The sequence below is a fragment of the Euprymna scolopes genome, chromosome 6 (assembly GCF_053919585.1).
Source record: "Euprymna scolopes isolate OS-2025 chromosome 6, ASM5391958v1, whole genome shotgun sequence".
NCBI classification, from domain to species: domain Eukaryota; kingdom Metazoa; phylum Mollusca; class Cephalopoda; order Sepiida; family Sepiolidae; genus Euprymna; species Euprymna scolopes.
In genome coordinates, this window is record NC_136487.1 from 132,075,119 (window position 1) to 132,095,195 (window position 20,077).

Genomic DNA, 20,077 nt, shown 5'->3' on the forward strand with positions numbered 1-20,077 from the left:
CGACTGAGCTAAGGATGTTTTTTTAATATTTAAAAAGAAAACAGAATTTTTTTACTTTGGGAGCATTTGTGCAATGCAGAAAAAAATATTGCGACGACAACTGTCCACATTTGAGCTAAATAAAACACCTGTCTCCAAACCTAAGGAAATCGAATTTTTTTGCTCGTATTATACTATAACATCTCTCATCGGATTATTTAAATTATCGATACTTATGTAAGAATTTCCGAACACAAACCTGTCTAAGAACACTGCTAGGCATATAAAGTACATCCGTGTGAACTTTTATAAAAAACGGCTTAGGCGTTTTAACGTCCAGAAGGAGCGAACTCTCAGGCACACAGATGCACATACACGCAAATTTTCATTTATATTATATTAGATGTCTACTGAATAAAATAGATTTTAAGTATAACACAACGTCATTCTTATTTCAGTATGTGTATAATTAGTTTAAATAAAAAAAATATTTTGTCATGCTACCCTCGGTTAAAATATAGAATAAACTATCGATAGCCTTTAAAAACTACAAAACCTAACATGGGAAAATGATGGGATCCCTCTACTGTTCCAGAAGATATCTCACTAATGATGCAATTCTCTATCTATATAAGAGCCAAGTACGTCCAAAGATGGAGTACTGCTGCCACATCTGGGCGGGAGCTGCTAAAACAGCCGATCCTACCTTGCCAGAGTACAAAATAGACTTCGTGTCTTGGTGGGGGATGCCCTTTTCTCTACCCTGCAACCTCTCTCCCACAGAAGAGACGTAGCGAGCCTGTCTTTGTTCTATCGTTATTTCCACGGCAAATGCTCGTCTGAGCTCCATTCTCTGGCCCCCGCTTCACCAATCTTTTTTCAAAACCACCCGATTAGCTGAAACCACCGTCAATAATTTTCCCCACTCCTTATATGTGCCTAAATCAAAACGTAGATTCCATGAACAAAGCTTCTTTCTTAGAACTGCACGCCTGTGGAACTCTGTTTTGCTTGGCCGTTTCCCTCACGACTTCTACCTGGATGTCTTCAAGTTCAACACAAACAAATTTCTAATGAACCGCCCCCCTAAGTAATGACCCGTTATCAATTCTCCAATACTATTGCTACACTATCCCATTGGTTACTGTACACACAATAACCCTTATCCCTGAGCGGCCATTGGGCCTTGATAAGTGGTGAACTCCATGTAAAAATAAAATAGAACAGATAAACAACTATTAATCAATAAGCCTGACTTACGATGATTTAAAAGGCGTTAGAAAAACTATAAATGAAAACTTAAAAAGAAAACGTAAAGGAAAATATAATTAGAAATGGTACGCAGCTGTTAACATTTTAAAAACTAGTTATCAGAACAAAAATGGAATTTTCTAATGATAAAAAAACATAGTCGCTAAGGTTTTTAAAATATTTAAAAAAGAAAACAGAAATCTTTCACTTTGGGAGTATTTGTGCAATGCAGAGAAAGAAATATTGCGAGGACAAGTGTCCACATTTGAGCTGTTGACGAATAAAACATGTGTTTCCAAACCTAAGGGGATCGATTTTTTTTGTGCTCGTATTATAGAATAATAACATCGATGGATAACGTTATTCGTTTAAAAATATCCTACTTTCGGACTACTGTTTTCGTTATACGTGTTATTTTCACGTTACAGTTTTCGCAACCACTCTTCAATTGTACTTGTCAAACTCTTCAGTTGTACTTGTCGAACTCGGGAATGATTTTGTCGCACTTGGCAATCAGCACGAAATTTCGGACGACATTTGTTTTTACAACAGAGCTAGCATGCTATCGTTCCAGCAACGTAGGTTTCGTAGAATTCCTTGGTTAATTACACCTGAAATACACCGTTACTCCACAGTTCCTTGCTTCTCCGGTATGATACAAATAATCGATTCTAGTACAAAAAAAAAGCTCACACACATCATATATATATATATATATATATATATATATATATATATATATATATATATATATATATATATATATCGAGTGATACCACAGCTTTTCGCATAAGCTTAACGAATTCAAACGAGAATGAAACGCGGAATATTCTTTGTACTTAATTGCCATATATACTTTCATAACATACTATTAATGTGTATATATACATATATATATATATATATATATATATATATATATATATATATATTTACTTCATTTACCCTCATAAAATTAATATAGGAAAGTATAAATTAATGGGTAATCTTTAAATATTTACTTCAAAAGGCTAAATACGCAGGTAGAACTAGTTAGTAATTTATAAAATACATATGGCGATTAAGCTATACTGAATATTCTGCGTTCCATCCACTCTAGGACTCTTCAGACTTATGCGCATAAGCCTGAACAATCCTCGAAAGCCTGAAGAATTCTAGAGTGGATGAAACGCGGATTATTCAGTGTAGCTTAATCGCCATATATATTTTACAAACTACGATATATATATATATATATATATATATATATATATAAAAGTGTACGTGTATGTCTGTCTGTCTGTCTGTCTGTGTGTCTGTGTACATTTTCCTACGCAATAACTCTGTCAATTTTTAGTCTATAGACTCGAAATTTGAAATACCGGGTACTGAGATTTGGGAAAATCGATGTGACGAGTATCAGCCGGAAATTTGGCTGTTAAGGGGTCAAATTGCGACGATTTGACCTTTAAGAGCTCTACCAAACTCCTCCGACAATTTTGCGTCTAGACAATTGAAATTTTAGATATAGGTTCCTTGAACCTGGATCTAACTTAATAAAGTGATTTGAGCCCGAAACTATAAATTTTAAGGGGTCATAATAGGGGTCAAATTAAAAAAAAATGACTGCTTTTTCTTTTTTGCTCAACATACACTTCCAAATACTCGGGCAGCCGGGCACCCATGCTAGTATATATATACATGTTTTTTTTTGGTTTGTGTTATGCGTGTGCGTGTGTGTGTGAGAAGAATGGAAATAGTATTCCGACAAAATAGAGAAATAAAAATAAAAGGGAACAAACCGAGTTTCAACGTTTCGTCTTTATTTCGGAAGAAAGTCTCGAAATAAAGAGAAAACGTTGATGAACACATAACTCCGCTTGTTACTTTTCATTTTATTTCTCTCTCTCTCTCTCTTTCTCTCTCTCTCTGAATACATATATATATATATATGTGTGTGTGTGTTTGTGTGTGTGTGTGTGTGTGTGTGTGTGTGTGTGTGTGTGTGTACTCGAAGGACGAAGGTGTCTTGTAGCGGAGATTGAATACCTTGGCTCGCGGAAATCGTCACCTCTAGAACTAATGATTTCAAAATCATAAAACACTAGTGTCTATAAGTATAGAAAAATGATCTATAAGTTAAAATTAGTTCGTCCTTATAAGAAATAAGATCTTAATCCTTGAGCACTGTTTGGAACGTAAAATGCTGTTGACTGGCCGTGACCAAGATCACGATTTCAAGTGGTTCGATTAGTATAGATCATCTGAATAACGTTTGGCTTTTATTTCATTTCATGAATGTTAGATTTTGCTTGATTTTCCTGGCAGTTGCTGGTGGCACAGAGGTTGCGTTTCTTGGTAATGGAGTCAAAGTTGCCTCGTGGATGGGTTGGCATCATTCTACTAGAGGCAATCGTCATTTCTATTCACTGATAATTGCAAAAGCATGCAACAATAGTGCCAACGGTTTAAAATATTTGTTTAATAATGTATTATCTGTTTCTAATAATAGTCCACGAGAGAAATATTACATTACTATATTTGGGGTCATATACTCATGCCTGAGTCTATTTAATGTTTCCAGCAAATAATCCAACAGATAAAGAAAAAGTTAAACAAACGTAACTATTACAATTGTGTAAAGATAGAAAAAGGCTGAAAGCACATAAAATAATATGCTAAACAATAAATAACACAAAGTTTCGGAAAAGACAACATCTTACTACTGCTACTATTACTGTGAATAATAATAATAATAATAACAATAATAATAATAATAATAATAATAATAATAACAATAATAAAAATAATAATAATAATAATAACAACAACAACAACAACAATAATAATAATAATAATAATAATAACAATAATAATAATAATAATAATAATCGCATGTTTTTATACATATTTTTACTGCTTAAAACTGTATTAAAATATATAACCAAACATAACGATTAATGGCGGTTCTATAGTACAATATTGAGCTATTAATATATTTTATGATTCACCCGTTTGCATTGATACACACACATATTATTGTTCATTTCAGGACCGTAGGTTTTATTGGCAATACTTGTGTAAGATTCCCTCAGTCAAGTTAGTAAAATTATAATTCAGAATTTTCATCTACCTATATAACGCTATGGGCCGACAAATTGTACGCGACTGTTGCCAATAAAATCCAATGCCTTGAAATGAACAATAAAACAACTGCCCTTGAAAACGGTGAAGAATAATAATAAGAATAAAAAGAAGGAGAAGATGAAGAAGAAGAAAGAAAGAAAGGAGGAAGAAGAATAAACTTATTGTTCTCATGGTGTATGTGGCAACAAGTGGTGGAATGGCGGAAATTATTACTGCTTAATTTTCACGAATCACAAACCAAGCTCTTAGCTTTCGCACCAACTCTCTCATCCACACTGTATCCTGTGTGATATAAATAGTTACCGACACTGAGAAACGCAATGCTCTGACAATTTCTGGGATTTACCTACATATCTGGCGTGAAATGAAAAACTTGCATCCAAACTATTGCCAAGAGTGCTGGATTTGAGCAATTCTACCGCTCCATAAATAACCTCACTCTCATTTTATAAGAGCATAATACATTATATCGTGCTTTCACAATCATATTCGAAGTCTGGTGAGCGATACTTTTTCTTCACACTTGCAACACTTTTCCCAGAAATCAGACATGGAGTACTTTTCTGTTCTCTGTTGTAGGTTTTATGCCAAGCACTCGCCGGAGCTTCAATCTATGATCATATCACACCAAACTGCCACAAACACCCCACCTTTTTGACTACAATAATCACGAACAATGTCTACTATTTCCATCTGTACCAAATCATACCACATTCTATGAACTGCCCGCCTGTGGAATTCAGATCTTCTTGCATGTTTTCAAACCGACTGCAAAATGGTTTCTTCAGTTCGGTGTAAACACGTTTTGCTATCTCACCAAATTAAAAAAATACTATTCTACCAAACATCCCGCACTGATTACTAAGTTGACGTTTAACTGGTACTTTCCACTCATTATCCTTTTTTCTCGAGTAGCCTTGGAATGCATAGGCTACAATGTAAAACGTATAAAAATAATTAAAACGTAATTCGTTTACAAAAAATAACAATCCAAATTACTAGGGCGGTATTTATTTCGATAAAAATTTATGAATTTGGATTTTACGTATATCTTAACGTATTTGGGGAAGTTTACTGCATAAGTATTCTGTAAATTTAAAGATATTGGAATAAGCTAATTACATAACAGCTTATATACATAGTTTTCTTTGATACATTTTCTAGAATAGGAATTGTGTAAAAAAATCAAACGAGTATTCTAGACTTATGAGGTATTTACAATAAGTTTCAGAATTCTTTCCGTATGACCACTTTTATTGATATTACACATATTAAACTCTAGTCCTCTTTGAAGTAATCACATACTCTGTGTATCTTAAGTTTGGGAAACAACGAAATGTCACAGAAAGCGAGGAATGCCCTATAAATTTAGTGAGAAAATGTCTTGATGCCTATCTTGGTCAAATACTCTGATCTTCTATGAGCAGCTTTAGGACAAACTTTGCGCAAATCTTTCGCATCTTACATTCCTCGCGAAAAATTCTATGTACACTAACATCAAACTGTGCATATATTGTCTCTGTAGACACGTGCATATATTGTCTCTGTAGACATACGACTGTCCTTTACTATGAAATTAATTGCCGAATCAATACTGGTGACCTGATTTTACTCCTCCCACACCTCTGATCATCCCTTTATAGACAAGCTGCACCATTGAATCTCTTATGCCACATACAAACTGATGCCCGATTCATGCAAGATGATAAAGAAATGAATCATTTCATACGTTTTTGTGATTTTTCGAGTATTAATGGATATCGTTTTTCAAAAGTGTCCTCACCTCCTGATTGCATTTTTGGAATTCACCAAATGAGACAATGAGGCTTTAGTACGATGTATTATAATTCCTCCTCTAAGTGCTCATTTCAACGTGAAATTATTAAAAATTTATCAGTTATCTCATAAGATGAATGGAAACAGCCGCTTAATTTTCACAAAAAAACTCTCCCCCCAAAAAAAACTTCGTTAGTCGTTGAATACTTTCTAGCTTTTCTTCTTTTTTACTATCCAATTGTATAAATAGAAATTAAATAATCTGATGATAATAATAATACCGTTAGCCTGGAATAAAAAGACAAATGTGGCTTTACAACTGGGTTCGAATCCCGCGGATCTAAGTAATTATCATTCCTTACACTTTTTAGAATGTAAGTTCGACACACCTGTGCTAGTAAGGTTAACAATAATATTTAATATTATTTCCAAAATATCCATATATATTAAATACGACTATACGTAGAAAATCCGAAACTAAATTTATATTGACATTCACGTAAAAATAAAAAAAATTAGCCACTCCACATAAAAGCTTGTAGGTAGAGATTTTTATAAATACAAATTTGACAGTTTATTAAAAAAAAAGGCATATGCAGTCTAAACAGCGGATACGAACTTAATTTTAATGTCTAATTTCCTTATATATATATATATATATATATATATATATATATATATTCAATAAACAAGATGAGGAAGGAAACGTTGTTAAATCATCATAAATTAGAACGAAAATGAGTAGTTAGAAGCATTTAGCTTCGAAATCATATGGCTTTAAAGTGTTTATTTTTCACTTTCCTCTCATTTCCGTTTTAATTTGTCTGATTATTTAATAAAGTTTTATGTAACTTTCATTCCATATCTGTTAATTTATATATATATATGTATATATATATATGTATGTATATATAAATATATATATATATATTTATAACGTTTTTACATTTTATACATACATACGTACACACACACACACACACACACACACACATATATATATATAAATGTATATATATATATATATGTATTGGCCCATCGAAGAAAAAAAAGTTGACCTTTAAATACATCATGTTCGTTTGCTCGTTCGTCTCTCCGCACTATTCTCCAATTTTTTTAATGTTTTGAAATTTTTCACAGACATTAAATATAATATGAGTAAAAAAAAAGTAACAGAACGGATTTTCCATGGAAAACTCTGGTTGCTTCCCCTTGATGAAAAGATTGAAACTTTTAGCCACATTAAAAAAATAAAATAATCTTTCTAAAACATTGTAACTAACGTATTTCTATATAATTTGGTTTGTCTATTCTTTTCAACAACTCTTGTGTGTTACCCATGGACTATTTTAGTGCTAATAACAACCACACTCCATCTTTGGGACTATTTTACGATATCTGTCCAAAATAGTATGTGCATGTCTATTTAGCAGTTTCGCATGGTGCTGGACTCAAATTTTAATATGCTAAAGCTTTAGGGAGTTGGGGGGCTTACTAGAAGAAAGAAAATGATATACTTAGACATTTCTTTTTTTTTCTTTTTTTTGCATTATATACATATGTTAAGACCAAAACTGCACCGTTTGTTCATTTTCACAAGGATTTGACGCCCCCTGAGGATTTTTTTCGGATAAACTGGGAGGGAGCAAATGCTGAATTAGTAATTTTTATGCCTCGTTTTAATTGCACTTACGAGGACTTCGCTTGTTTTATTTTACATTATATATATATATATATATATATGTATATATGCATATATATATGCATATATATGCATATATACACACATGTATATATATATATATATATATATATATATATATTTACATATATATTTAAAAGAGTGTAGCCATCAACAATTGTGGGTTTTTTTTAAAGGTTTTCATCATATTTTTATTTTAAAATATTTTTATAACGCGTTTCGAGCTTTGGGTGTGCTCTCTTCAGATATTTTCGTAAAAAGTTTTTCTTTAAAATGGGAGTTTGTAGAATTGCCTCCGCTGATATTAAATATGTTTTTCAAAGTGATGTTCAGACATTCTGTTGTTGTTGGTGTTCAGACATTCTGTCTCCAACTGTAAGTGTTCAGTGTCCGGTCAAAGTTGTTTTCAAAGAGTGTTTTTTAGTCCATATGGTGAAGGTTTTTATGTTTTTTTAGGGTTCTTTTTAAAGACTTTCTTTCCCCATGTATAGCATACACTCACACACAATCACACACGCATACATATACATCCATGTACATGTACACATGCACACGCACGATGGCACACACACATACACACACGTACATACATAGAAATATATGAAGGAGCATACATATATACATATATACATACCCACCTACACACTCACACACGTACTCGCATACATCCACCGCTAACAATTATTTTTATTTTTTTATTTTATATATATATATATATATATATATATTATATACATATACATATATATATATTTTTCCCCTTCCAAAACACGCATGTATACATGCGCTTAATCATTCAGACATACGTACACGCAACCACACACACACAAGTAAGATGGAGAATAGGTAGAAGACATATATACACACATACACACATATATGTACACACATATATGTATGTGCACATACACGCACAAATATCCACATACTATGTGGGCACATACACCCACACACACAGACATATGCAGGGGCTCACACATACGCGTATATCCATATCCACACGAACACATTTACCCACTCATACACGTGCATACATATGTATATATATATACATATACACACACATACATACGGATGTGTATACACTCATCCACCCATATATATATATATGGGCACATGCACTCACAATCACACACACACATACATATTCATACATCCCGCCTTATGTATATATTGGTTGAAGTTTCCTTTCCAATCCAAGCACATATGCATACATGGATTCAGTCACCCAAACATAAGTGCACGTACACATACAAACAAGATGTAGCATAGATAACAGATGATATATACATATACACGCACGCATACACAATCATATGTGCACACCCACGCACACACACATATACACACGCACACATGCGCGCACATACCCATACATACGTTTAATTTCTAGTTGTTTGTTTAGTTAAGAGAAATGGTACTGTACTGGGTATGGGCGCGCTCACCCGCGAAAGTTTGCTTGTGCCTTATTGTGCTTTTTTTGTTGTTTCGTGTGTGAGGGTGTACACCTACCCAACCATGCATGCGTGTAAGTGTATTTTTGTTTTGCCTATTTATGTGTATAATTATGGAGAGCTGTTTAAGGCGGGGTTAAACTTTGCTACGAAATTTTTTTCTTGTGTTAGCAAGTAGAAGTAGTTGTCAGTTTGGAAGATGGGCATTATCTCGAATCTGCCTCCACTGCATGTGTGCATATGTTGTGATACATGTAGGTGTCTATTTTCCGCGATTTTGATGTTGGATCGGTGTAGGACTACTCTATTACTAAGGTTTTTTGTAGTTCCTATGTAGGATTTATCGCATGCTGGACATTTTATTACATAGATCACGTTTTTTGAGGTGCAATCCAGGTTTTTTTTAATTTGGAATGTTTGTATGGGGTTCGTAAATGTGTATGTGTTTCCCTCTAATATTATGTTGCAGACTCCACATCGTTGTTTGTTGCATTTTGTGACTCCTTTTGTTGCGTCTTGATTGAGTTTGGATGAGGTAAGAATGCGTTTTAGGTTTTTGGGTTGGCGTTTGCTTTTTATTATTTTTGTTGTTTTAAGGAAGTTGTTTAGTTTGCTGTTTTGGTTAAGTAGGACGAGGTTTTTCGTTATCTATGTGAAAAGCTCTGGGTTGTTTGTGTTGTGTGTGGAGACGTATGTTAGGGTTTGTTCTTTGTTTCGTTCTTTAGGGGTTCTCAAATCTTCTACTGGTATATTTGTCGCAAGTTGGATCCCTTTGTCTTTAAGTTGTGATGGGTATTTTCTTTTTCTTAAATTTAATCGTAGTTCCTTGAGTCGGATTTTTCGAAGGTTATTGTCCGTGATTATGGTGCAGATTCTACGTGCTAGGGCGTAGGGAATTGATTTTATGCAGCTTTTAGGGTGGTGACTTTTAAAGTGTAGGTATTGTTGGGTGTCTGTAGGTTTGCGGTAAATGTCTGTGATAATGTTATTGTCTTTAATCTTTATCAGTATGTCTAGGAAAGGTAATTCTGTAGAGCTTTGTTCTATGGTGAATTTAATTTTTGGGTGTAGATTCTGGAGTATGGTGTGTAAGTCTGTGATGTCCCCCCATGTGGGTTTCCATAGGATGAAGCAGTCATCTAAGTACCTTTTCCATGATTCTACAAACAGTATTTTAGTGCTGTGGCCAAATTTTTGTTCTATTTTTTTATATAAGGTTTCTTCAAGGTAGGCTAATGTAAGGGTTGCGTAAGTCGATGCCATTTTCGTTCCCATTGCTGTACCTAGTGTTTGGATGTAGTTGGTATTGTTGAATTCGAAGGAATTGTTATTTAGAATTATGTCTATACTATCGATAATGAATTGCTTTGTGATTCTGGGATGCAGTGTTTGTGCGTGTCTGTTGATCCAAAATAGTATTGCTTCTTTTCCTAATTCATGAGGTATATTACTATATAAACTGCTAACGTCAAATGTAACTAATAGTGTCCCGTTTTCTACTGTATGTGGTAAGGTAGTAAGAAAATGGATGTCGTCCCTTATGTAGCTCTTAACTTGATCTGTGAAAGGTTGTAATAAGATGTCTATTAAGTTGCTAAGTCTGCTTGTCGGGCAGGCTGATCCTGCTACAATGGGTCTAAATGTAAGGTCACTAGGGTTTGGAGCGCTAATATATTCTGAGTTTTGTGTATCGATGGCAAGTTTTATTGTGCCAGATTTGTGTATTTTAGGCAGTCCGTAGAAGTTGTTGGTCTTTGTAATGAAATTTGTGAGGAAGTCCTTTTCTTTCTTTTTTAATATTTTGTTGTGTGTTGTACAAAGTTTTGTGATTTTTGAGATGGGGGTGTTATCTATGTTGTATTAATGGGTTTATAGTAGTGTTTGTCATCCAATAATTCTGTAATTTTTGTTTCATAATACGTTTGGTCCATGATTACTACGGCACTGCCTTTGTCTGCTTCTTTTATTATTATGTCATTATTATTACGGATCTTTTCGAGTGCTTGTTTTTGCTTATGTGTGAGGTTGCTTGTGGTTTTGTGTTTTTTTTGGAGGTTAAGGTTCCAGAGATTTTCGAAGTAGCTGTTTAGTTCTTTTGTGTTGTTCTGTTTATTAGGGAAATATGTTGATTTGTTTTTTACTAAAGAATCATCTTTGTCCCCTTTGTTATCTAGTGTTTCTATTAGTCTAAATTTCCGTTCGAATTCTTTAAGGTCCTTTTTTAGTTCTGCTATATTGCTTTTAGGGGTGGGGCAGAATTTGAGGCCCAGCTTCAGTATTTCCATTTCGTTCTTTGATAAGGAGTATGTGGATAAATTGATGATTTTGGGTCTAATTTTTTCTAACCTGGAATTGTTGTTCCCTGGGGGATTCCTAAAAAATGGTGGGAGTTGTTTGTTTCCTTGTTTCGAAGAGTGGTGTGTTTTAGGGTGATGTGATGTCTCCTTGTAAAATGAGTGTTGTGTACAATATTGTGAGGGTTCAGTGATAAATGGTTGAATGGGTTGTCGTTATATGTTTTTTGTGTTGGATAGTTGTGTTTCAGTTGGAATTGGTGTTGCTGTTGAGGATACATGCATTGTTGTATAGGGTTGTGTTGTCGGGGTTTGTTGTAGGGAAGGTCTGTTGGTATTGGTGTTGCATGGGATATTCTGATTGTTCCCGTTCATGGGGGGGTGCTTTAAGGGTTTGTTTCTTTGTGTGGGATATAAGGGGTGAGAGTTGTAGGTAGTGTTTTGAATTATGTGATGTCTCAGGTAGTTGTGTTGCATTGTGGGGATGTTTTGGTAGGGGTTGTTTAGTAAAGGTATTTTTTCGTTGTTTGTGTTAGCGATGTGGTGTCTGTGGGAATGGACTTTTGATTGTGTTTGCTGAATTGGGTGGTAATAGTTAGGTTTGTATTGCTTAGGATTGTATATAAGTGGGTATTTTTGTGGAGATGTAGTGTGTGGTATGTTGTCTGGTGTGTTGTGTTTGTTAAGGGTGCGGGTTCTTGTGTAATTTTGAGGTGTTATTAGTGTGCGTTTTGGCTGGGCCAGTTGCTGGGAATTTGTGTATGACGTGGATATATTGTGGTTGCTTCTTTGTGTGTAGTTGTATCTGTTGTGTGGATGTGTTTGTGTGCGGTGTATGTTTCGTTTCTTACCTTTGTTATGTGATCTCTGTGTTTGCGGATATCGTGTGAGAGTTTTCTGTTCCTGGTTGTCCTTGTATGTGTTTGTCGATTGTTTGCTTCTTTCTTTTTCCGGCAGGTTTTTTAGCCAGGTTATTTTCCGTCCAATGATTTCCCTGGATTTTTCCTCCTCTTTTTTGCATTCAGAATCCCAGAGTTCCAAGAGGGGTTGGTGTGTTTCCTTGGGGCAAAGTTCCTTGATTTTTTTAAATATTTTATTGTCAATTTCTGTGTACTTCTCCGTAGAGTGTACTTTTTTGTCTTTCCGTATGTCGATTTCGGCCTGAAGTTTTGAAATACTTAGGGCTTTTATGATTTTCACTTGTTCCTCTGTATCTTGTGGTGTAATTTTTCCCCGGAATTTATATGGAATGAATTGGTTCTCCATCGTTAGAAATGTCTTGTATGTTGTTGCGGTGTCGCTGCATTTTACTACATGGTAAAAAGCAATTTTTCTTTGTTTAAGGAGGATGTTCCAGTTTTGGAGATTCTGTTTCTTGGTTTTTAGTAATTCATTCTGTATGTATGGTCTTCTAAAGTATCCCAGGTATTCTTGTTGTGCTTTGAGTTGGTTAATGATTTCCTCAAATTGGATCTCTTTCTTATCCTGTTGGTTGGAAATGAGCTGGATTATTCTGTCCATTTTCTCATTTAGTTGCTGCAATCCGTCCTCGAGATGTTTGTGTTCTATAAAGAGGTTTGCCTGTGAATCCATCAGGTTCTCCAGAGATTTTTTTCTTGTTGCTGGCATTCTGTCGTTGTAGTTATTTATATTTAAAGTGATGGTTGTGTAGTTCCAACGAGAGAAAAAATGTATATTTAAAAGAGTGTAGCCATCAACAATTGTGGTTTTTTTTTAAAGGTTTTCACATATATACATATATATATATATATATATATATATATATATATATATATATATATATATATATATATATATATACATTTATATTAATTTATTTATTTTAATTTTTGTTGCGGGGGAATCACCCTCCAAATGGACTGTTCTATTCATTATATAAACCATAGACCATTTGATCCCAGGTGTGGATTAAACAGCAGGGTGATCCTCGCCTGCTCGGTGATGTTTACTACTCTTTCAGTTGTAATCTTTTTACGTTGTTGTTCCAGTAATACATTGTTTAAACTCTATTCCGTTGTTCTCTTTTCTATGTGGCTTATTGCAAGCCATAACAATTTTATAAGTCTATGTATATATAGTTATAACATTTTTACACTTTTATTATATTATAACATTTTACACCACCATCTGTGGTATTTTTCTAACCAAAAATATCCGAAACCGTTTTTATTTGTACACCCTTTTATTAGTTATTGCTCGTATTAGTATTTTAATATATTGCCATCTCCTTTGAACCAGGTATACGTCTTACCATTTGATAGTCTTTCTATATTAAAAATTATATTGTTCTAGATCTATTTAATATATATATATATATATATATATATATGGGTGTATATATATATATATATATATATATATATATGTGTGTGTGTGTGTGTGTGTGTGTGTGTGTGTGTGTGTGTGTGTGCGTGTATTGTTGTCAGGAAACTATACAGAAGCACATCATTATTACTTCAATTAAATTTACGCAAGCAAATCCAAGTACATGTCCTCTTCATCGATCTGTAATATCTATTGCTCATATCACGTGCATCATAATCAAAACTCCTTTCAACTATAATCCAATATAAGAGGAGGCTTTTAGCAGTTTTCAATTCAAATCACGTCGGAATGTCTCATTTTACCGTAAACATTGCGAATGTTCAGGAAACACAAGAGTAAGTCGAACGGTCATTTCCTTCGCCGAGTTTTTATTTATCTATTTACCATTATTTTCTTTTTCTTTTTTTTCAATATAGACGAAGAGAACATTTTTGAAGAGTAAATATATACCAACTGACTTGCTGATACTTAAACGTATTTTTTGTTTTCGAGACGTCTATTTTTTCCTCTAAATAAATGAAACAGGTATATTTTCATCTATTATAAATGTCTTTAAACATCGGTTGAAAGGAATTTTTTCATACATCTTTTATTTATTTCACTAGCAATGAATATATGAAGTGTAAATTTTACACAATATTAAATTGCCATCGAATATTTCAATTTAATATATGCTGGGCAAAATTCTGTGTTTATGTATGTATGTATGTATGTATGTATGTATGTATGTATGTATGTCTTGACCTTCCAAAGGGCGAATGAACCCTTTTTCGACCGTGTGTGCATTTAGGTGTGTAGTGTGGTGGAGAGGGCGCCCGTAAGCCGTGGTGAAGACAACCTTTAAAAAAAAAACATAAAGCGGGAGACAAGTACACGCATACGCTGGTGTGCAGTTTAACTATATTGCTGACTATCTTTCTCTTGCTAGTTGCTGGATCTCAACGTTTTTAACCGAGAGAGAGAGAGAGAGAGAGAGAGAGAGAGAGAGAGAGACTTACCTGACGTACAAAGCTCAGACTCTGTAACACCATCTGTGTATAAATACCCCCTAAGCAATGTGTCTATTAAAATAGTCCTGTGGCGATGGAAGTAATTTTGTGTCTCATGGACTTTAAGTGTATGAGGGAGTGGCACTCGTCTGCCAACACGTTGCAATCATCATGTATGTATGTATATATACACTAATCGCTAAAAAATATATATACAAATAAAATACATCACGGAAATTGTATTTCATGAGTTTGATGTATATTTTTTATATTAAAAGGATAGCGTGTGTGTCATTTATTTATTTTTCGTGTCACGCTTACATCCGAGTAACTGTCGTTTAATTGTTATTAACGGAAAGTATCAGGCGTTGTCCGGTGGAAGATAATAGCACAAGAACGAAGCGATGTAAAGAAGTGCGTCACGTGGTTAAAAATTAAAAAAAAGATATAGAGGTGGGTAATTAGTTTTCCACGAAAACCATTAGGCCAAAGAGTATCGTGGATTCAATGAGTTGGTAATTAACTTTTGTCCAGGTGAAGGATATTGGTACAAATACGATTTTTTAAAGTTAGAGAGTGAGGTGGTATCGGACTCGAATACGTAGAGTAATTAGTCTTCTTCGCTAAACATTAGGCAAAGAAGATAGTAAATTCAATGAGTTGGTAGCAAACTTAGCAATCATAGGAGTCGCTAGGTTTGGGCAGAAATAAATATTGCTTTTACACCTGGTCACGTGGAGGAAAACCAGCTCCCTTTAAGAGAGGGTACTCTGGCAGTATTCAACTAAATAGTAATTGTCTCAGTATGAACAGTTGACCAAGAACAGCATGCCGGGGAACAGTAAAGCCTACGGTTTTCTATAACTTGTGTTCGAATAGTTTTGCTTCATACGAAAAAGCCAAACGAACCCTTGAGACGACACCAATGCGGGAATTTTGTTTTACTCGATCAAAAGAAGGAAATAAATGATGTCCGTTTGCGAATGCGAGATATTACGATCTAGAATGTAGGCAAAAACAGTTTTGATCTCGGTTTCTATTCAAGTTGATGCACTAAAGCTATATGGATATTTTTTTTTAAATCGGAGTTTTATAATATATAAAAAAATCGATAGAACATTAACTATATAATAATTTTTTAAAATCGATATAAAATTAATTCTATAATAATATATACAAAATCAGCAAGAATTAAAATATCATATTAAACTTACTTTATGACTTGGCAACGCCGGGTGTCTCTGCTAGTTTAGATAAATACGTTTTCAGTTTAAACACAAGAGCTACAGTAGTAGCAGAGTGTCTACAGTTACACTGAACATCTACAGAATGCCAATATCAATATTTTACTTATCAATGAGTCCCATTTGGAATTTTCACAGGCCGAACTAGTGTTTAATATTAGGAAAAACCTATTACTTTCTTAGTACGGAAATAGCAAATAAGTCTGTGTTATGTTATCAAATTCCATCGTATTTTCATAAAGATAACGTGATTTAATGCTAGTATCTGCAATCCCCTGATTTACTGGATTATAGCACAATCTATTTTGTTATCATCGATAGTGCAACATGATAGACAGACAAAAAAAAACAAACAAACAAATAAAAATGTTTCCAAGAAATCTGTGTGAATGCAACGACTATATAACTATCTATTAACCAAGTTATTGGTATTACTTGAAAGGAGCAGTTTTATTTTTCAGCAGCAAATTGGGCTCAAATATAAAAATATCATTACAAACATTTTACCTAAATATGTTTTAACAGACAAAATGTCAATATTTATATCGAAAATATAGAAAAAAAGCTATACACGCAAGACACATTTAATTAATACTAGCATAGCCGTGATCCGTTGGGTCAGTATGTTATATTAGCTATGGAATTAAGGTATGAGCGTGACACTTGTGACGTAAAGAAAATAGTTTTTTTTTGTGACATAACAGAAACATTTCTATGAAAATATATTAAAATAAAAAAAGAATACAGATTGATTTCTATGAGTCGTTCTGTTTATAATTGTTTATTTAAAACAAGTTACAACCATTGAATTTTAACTGGTTTGCCATATGTATAGGTAAATGTGCGCTAAACAGATACCATAATACTTAAGGTTAAATTCAAATATTTATATACCTTTTAATTTAAACGCAAAAAATCAATTGGGGCGCTGAAAACGTACACATTAAAATCGTACGTTTTCTTGTCGCATTGATTATTTATTCGTAATACCAATTAAGAAAACACATATTTTCGGAGTTATTTATTTATGTTCGTAATGTAGAAGAAAATGTGTGAATGCTTTTTAAGAAAGGTAAAATTCTGCAAAAAGTAGCGATTTGTGTTTATTTGTTTACACTGTTATGAGTGTGTGTTTATGTACGCATGCGAAACCAGAAGCCGTGAACCGGATGTGAGTTACAACACTCGTTACAAGGTCATTTGAGTTTTATAATTATATAGATTTTATACCAATAGACGTCATTAACAAGAAATCTATTTGCATCTACTATAATTAAATTCTTTCTTTTTTTCTACGTAAAACCTCTTACTAATAGTTACTTTCTTTTTTTTTGCTACATAAAAATCTTGCTAATAGAAGTTATGCAAATGCATAACTTCTATTAGTAAGATTTTCTCCAGAGAACTACTCAATTCTAAAACACAATACCACGGGTCTTTTTCGCAGAAAACGATCGCATGTTCTTTTTCAAGTCCAGTGGTTACAATTTCTTTTGGATCGGGTCCCTTAAATAATCAAATTATTTTTTACCTTAAACTATACTTACCAATTTCTAAACTGCTGCCTCAATTTATACCTGAAAATATCATAAAACCTTATGAAAGAAAGGCATTGCATCTTTCATAAGTTGTGAATCATAAACGCGCCAATATTTTTCGAAATGACTTACACGTTGCTTAATATTATATACTTTTTACACTCTTAAAACCAAAATATGTTTTTTTTATTTTGAGGATGCGACGTTATCAATAGAAAGAAAACAAAGATTATTCAAATAAAAGTGATTACTTTTCAACAAGTTGCTTTGCCAATACAATATAAAATTCGTGAAGGATAAATGTTCAAAATGTCGGATAAAATAGTTCATATAAAACAAACGGCTGAACAGTCATATGAAAAGTTCATCATTGTAAATAGTGTTTAACGTGTTAGAAGAATCTCCGTTTAAATTTCACCTCTGATATTGAAATGTCTTCCTCAGTAAAGATAAATTATGTTACGCATGTGTTACGTCAGGTGGAAAATAAATTTTATTTAATTTTTTTTATTACATTTTCACCCCAAACAAGGCATATTGCCACTTTTTTGTAGGGGGCAACTATCAGAGACACGGGCATCAGAGGTACTGTGTAGGGAGTTGGGCAGCAAGATGTCGGTTCACGTTGCACTTGAACTTCTACATCTCAGTACAATTGGGGAAGCAAGGACCCGGCAGGGAATTACAAAGTGTAGCTGTCCTTGGGAAGAAACTACTGGTGTAGAAGGCTGTCTTACATCTAGGGATCTCTACTGTGAAGGGGTGGGATTTAGCTGCTTGTCGGGGTTGTCGGGGGTATTTACGTCGAGGGGACAAACGTGCTTGCAGTTTGTCAGAGTATTCACCGTTAAAGTACTTGTAGAAAAGGCAGAGGGATGAAACATTTCGTCGATGGGACAGGGGCTGAAGTTTAGATGAAAGTTCAGGACCTATTTGATTGGCGACTCTCTTTTTAACCTTGTCTAGGAGCGAGAGACTAGTGGTAGATGCACCAGCCCAAATATGGCAACAATACTCCATACATGGGCGAACGGTGGCCTTATAGAGCTGTAGGATACTTTCTGGAGTTAGTATATTTCTAGCACGGTAGAGAGAACCTACTTCTTCGAAGCGGTCCTGGCGATACTCGCAATGTAATTGTTCCAAATAATATTTCCTGAGAGAGTTAGGCCGAAGAGTTAAAGGATAAAGAGTCATTGGCCATTGGTATTGGTGGTAGAGAATGTTTCTTGTAATTATTGAAGGAAATGAGTGTTGTCTTGGCAGCATTGAATGTAACCATCCATTTTTGTCCCCATTCCCCTACAGATCGGAGGTCATCCTCTAGTGCTTCTGCCATTTCTTTAGATATGTGTTCATTTGTTTTGCTGTCATGTCTGTTATAGAGTGTGGTGTTATATATACCCATCTCACAGGCAATTTTGTCAGGGAGCTCATTTATGAATATTAGGAATAACAGAGGTCCCAGGATAGACCCCTGAGACACTCCCGCATTTATATCGTATTGTTTCAATGTACGACCATCGAGGTCAACCTGGATATTTCTCTTATCTAAGAAGGATTTAATTATGTCATGTATTCGTTCCAGTGATACCATATGATCTGGTTTTTCTGAGAAGACCTTCATGCCATAACCTGACAAAAGCCTTAGATATATCTAGAGCTACCGCTCTATCCTCCCCCGCTTAGTCCAGTGACTGGTATATACGTTCTGAGATTTCAGTAGGGATGCCTGCTGTTCAGCAGGCTTGTCTAAATTCATACTGTTGGTCAGTCAGAAGTTTAGCATCTGTAAGGTGATGGACTAGAGCTTGGTTAATTAAGGTCTCAAATATTTTGGCGAAAAGTGAGAGAATGCTAATGGGGCGATATTTTACTGCATCAGTTCTTTCGTCAGAATTCTTTAAGCTCAGACTAGAGGAGCAGTTTTTCAGCAGACAGGAAAGCAAGATTCATTAAGGCATTTGTTGTAAAGTCTCGAGAGAATTGGAGCTACTTCGGCGGAGCACTTTTTTAATAACACAGCCGGGATGAAATCAGCCCCACATGCTTTTGCAGTGTCAAGATTTCTTATGATAGCATGCACCTGAGAAGGGGTGATTTTCAGATCGTCTAGTGTGTCGTCTGTCCGTAAATGAAAGTAAGGGAGGGGGTAGTTGGCAGGGTCCAGTGTGGAGTTGGAGGCAAACCGACTAACAAGCATGTTACTCTTCTTAGTTGCAGAGCAAACAACCTCATGATTGTTGGATAGTGGGGGGGACTTTTGATTGTCCATTATTTCCTACGCTGTTTTAGATTTTCCAGAAGTCTCGAGTCCCTAATTTCTGTGCATCGATGCGTTGTTTGGTGGTTTCAGTAAATTCTCTCTTAGCTGTCGC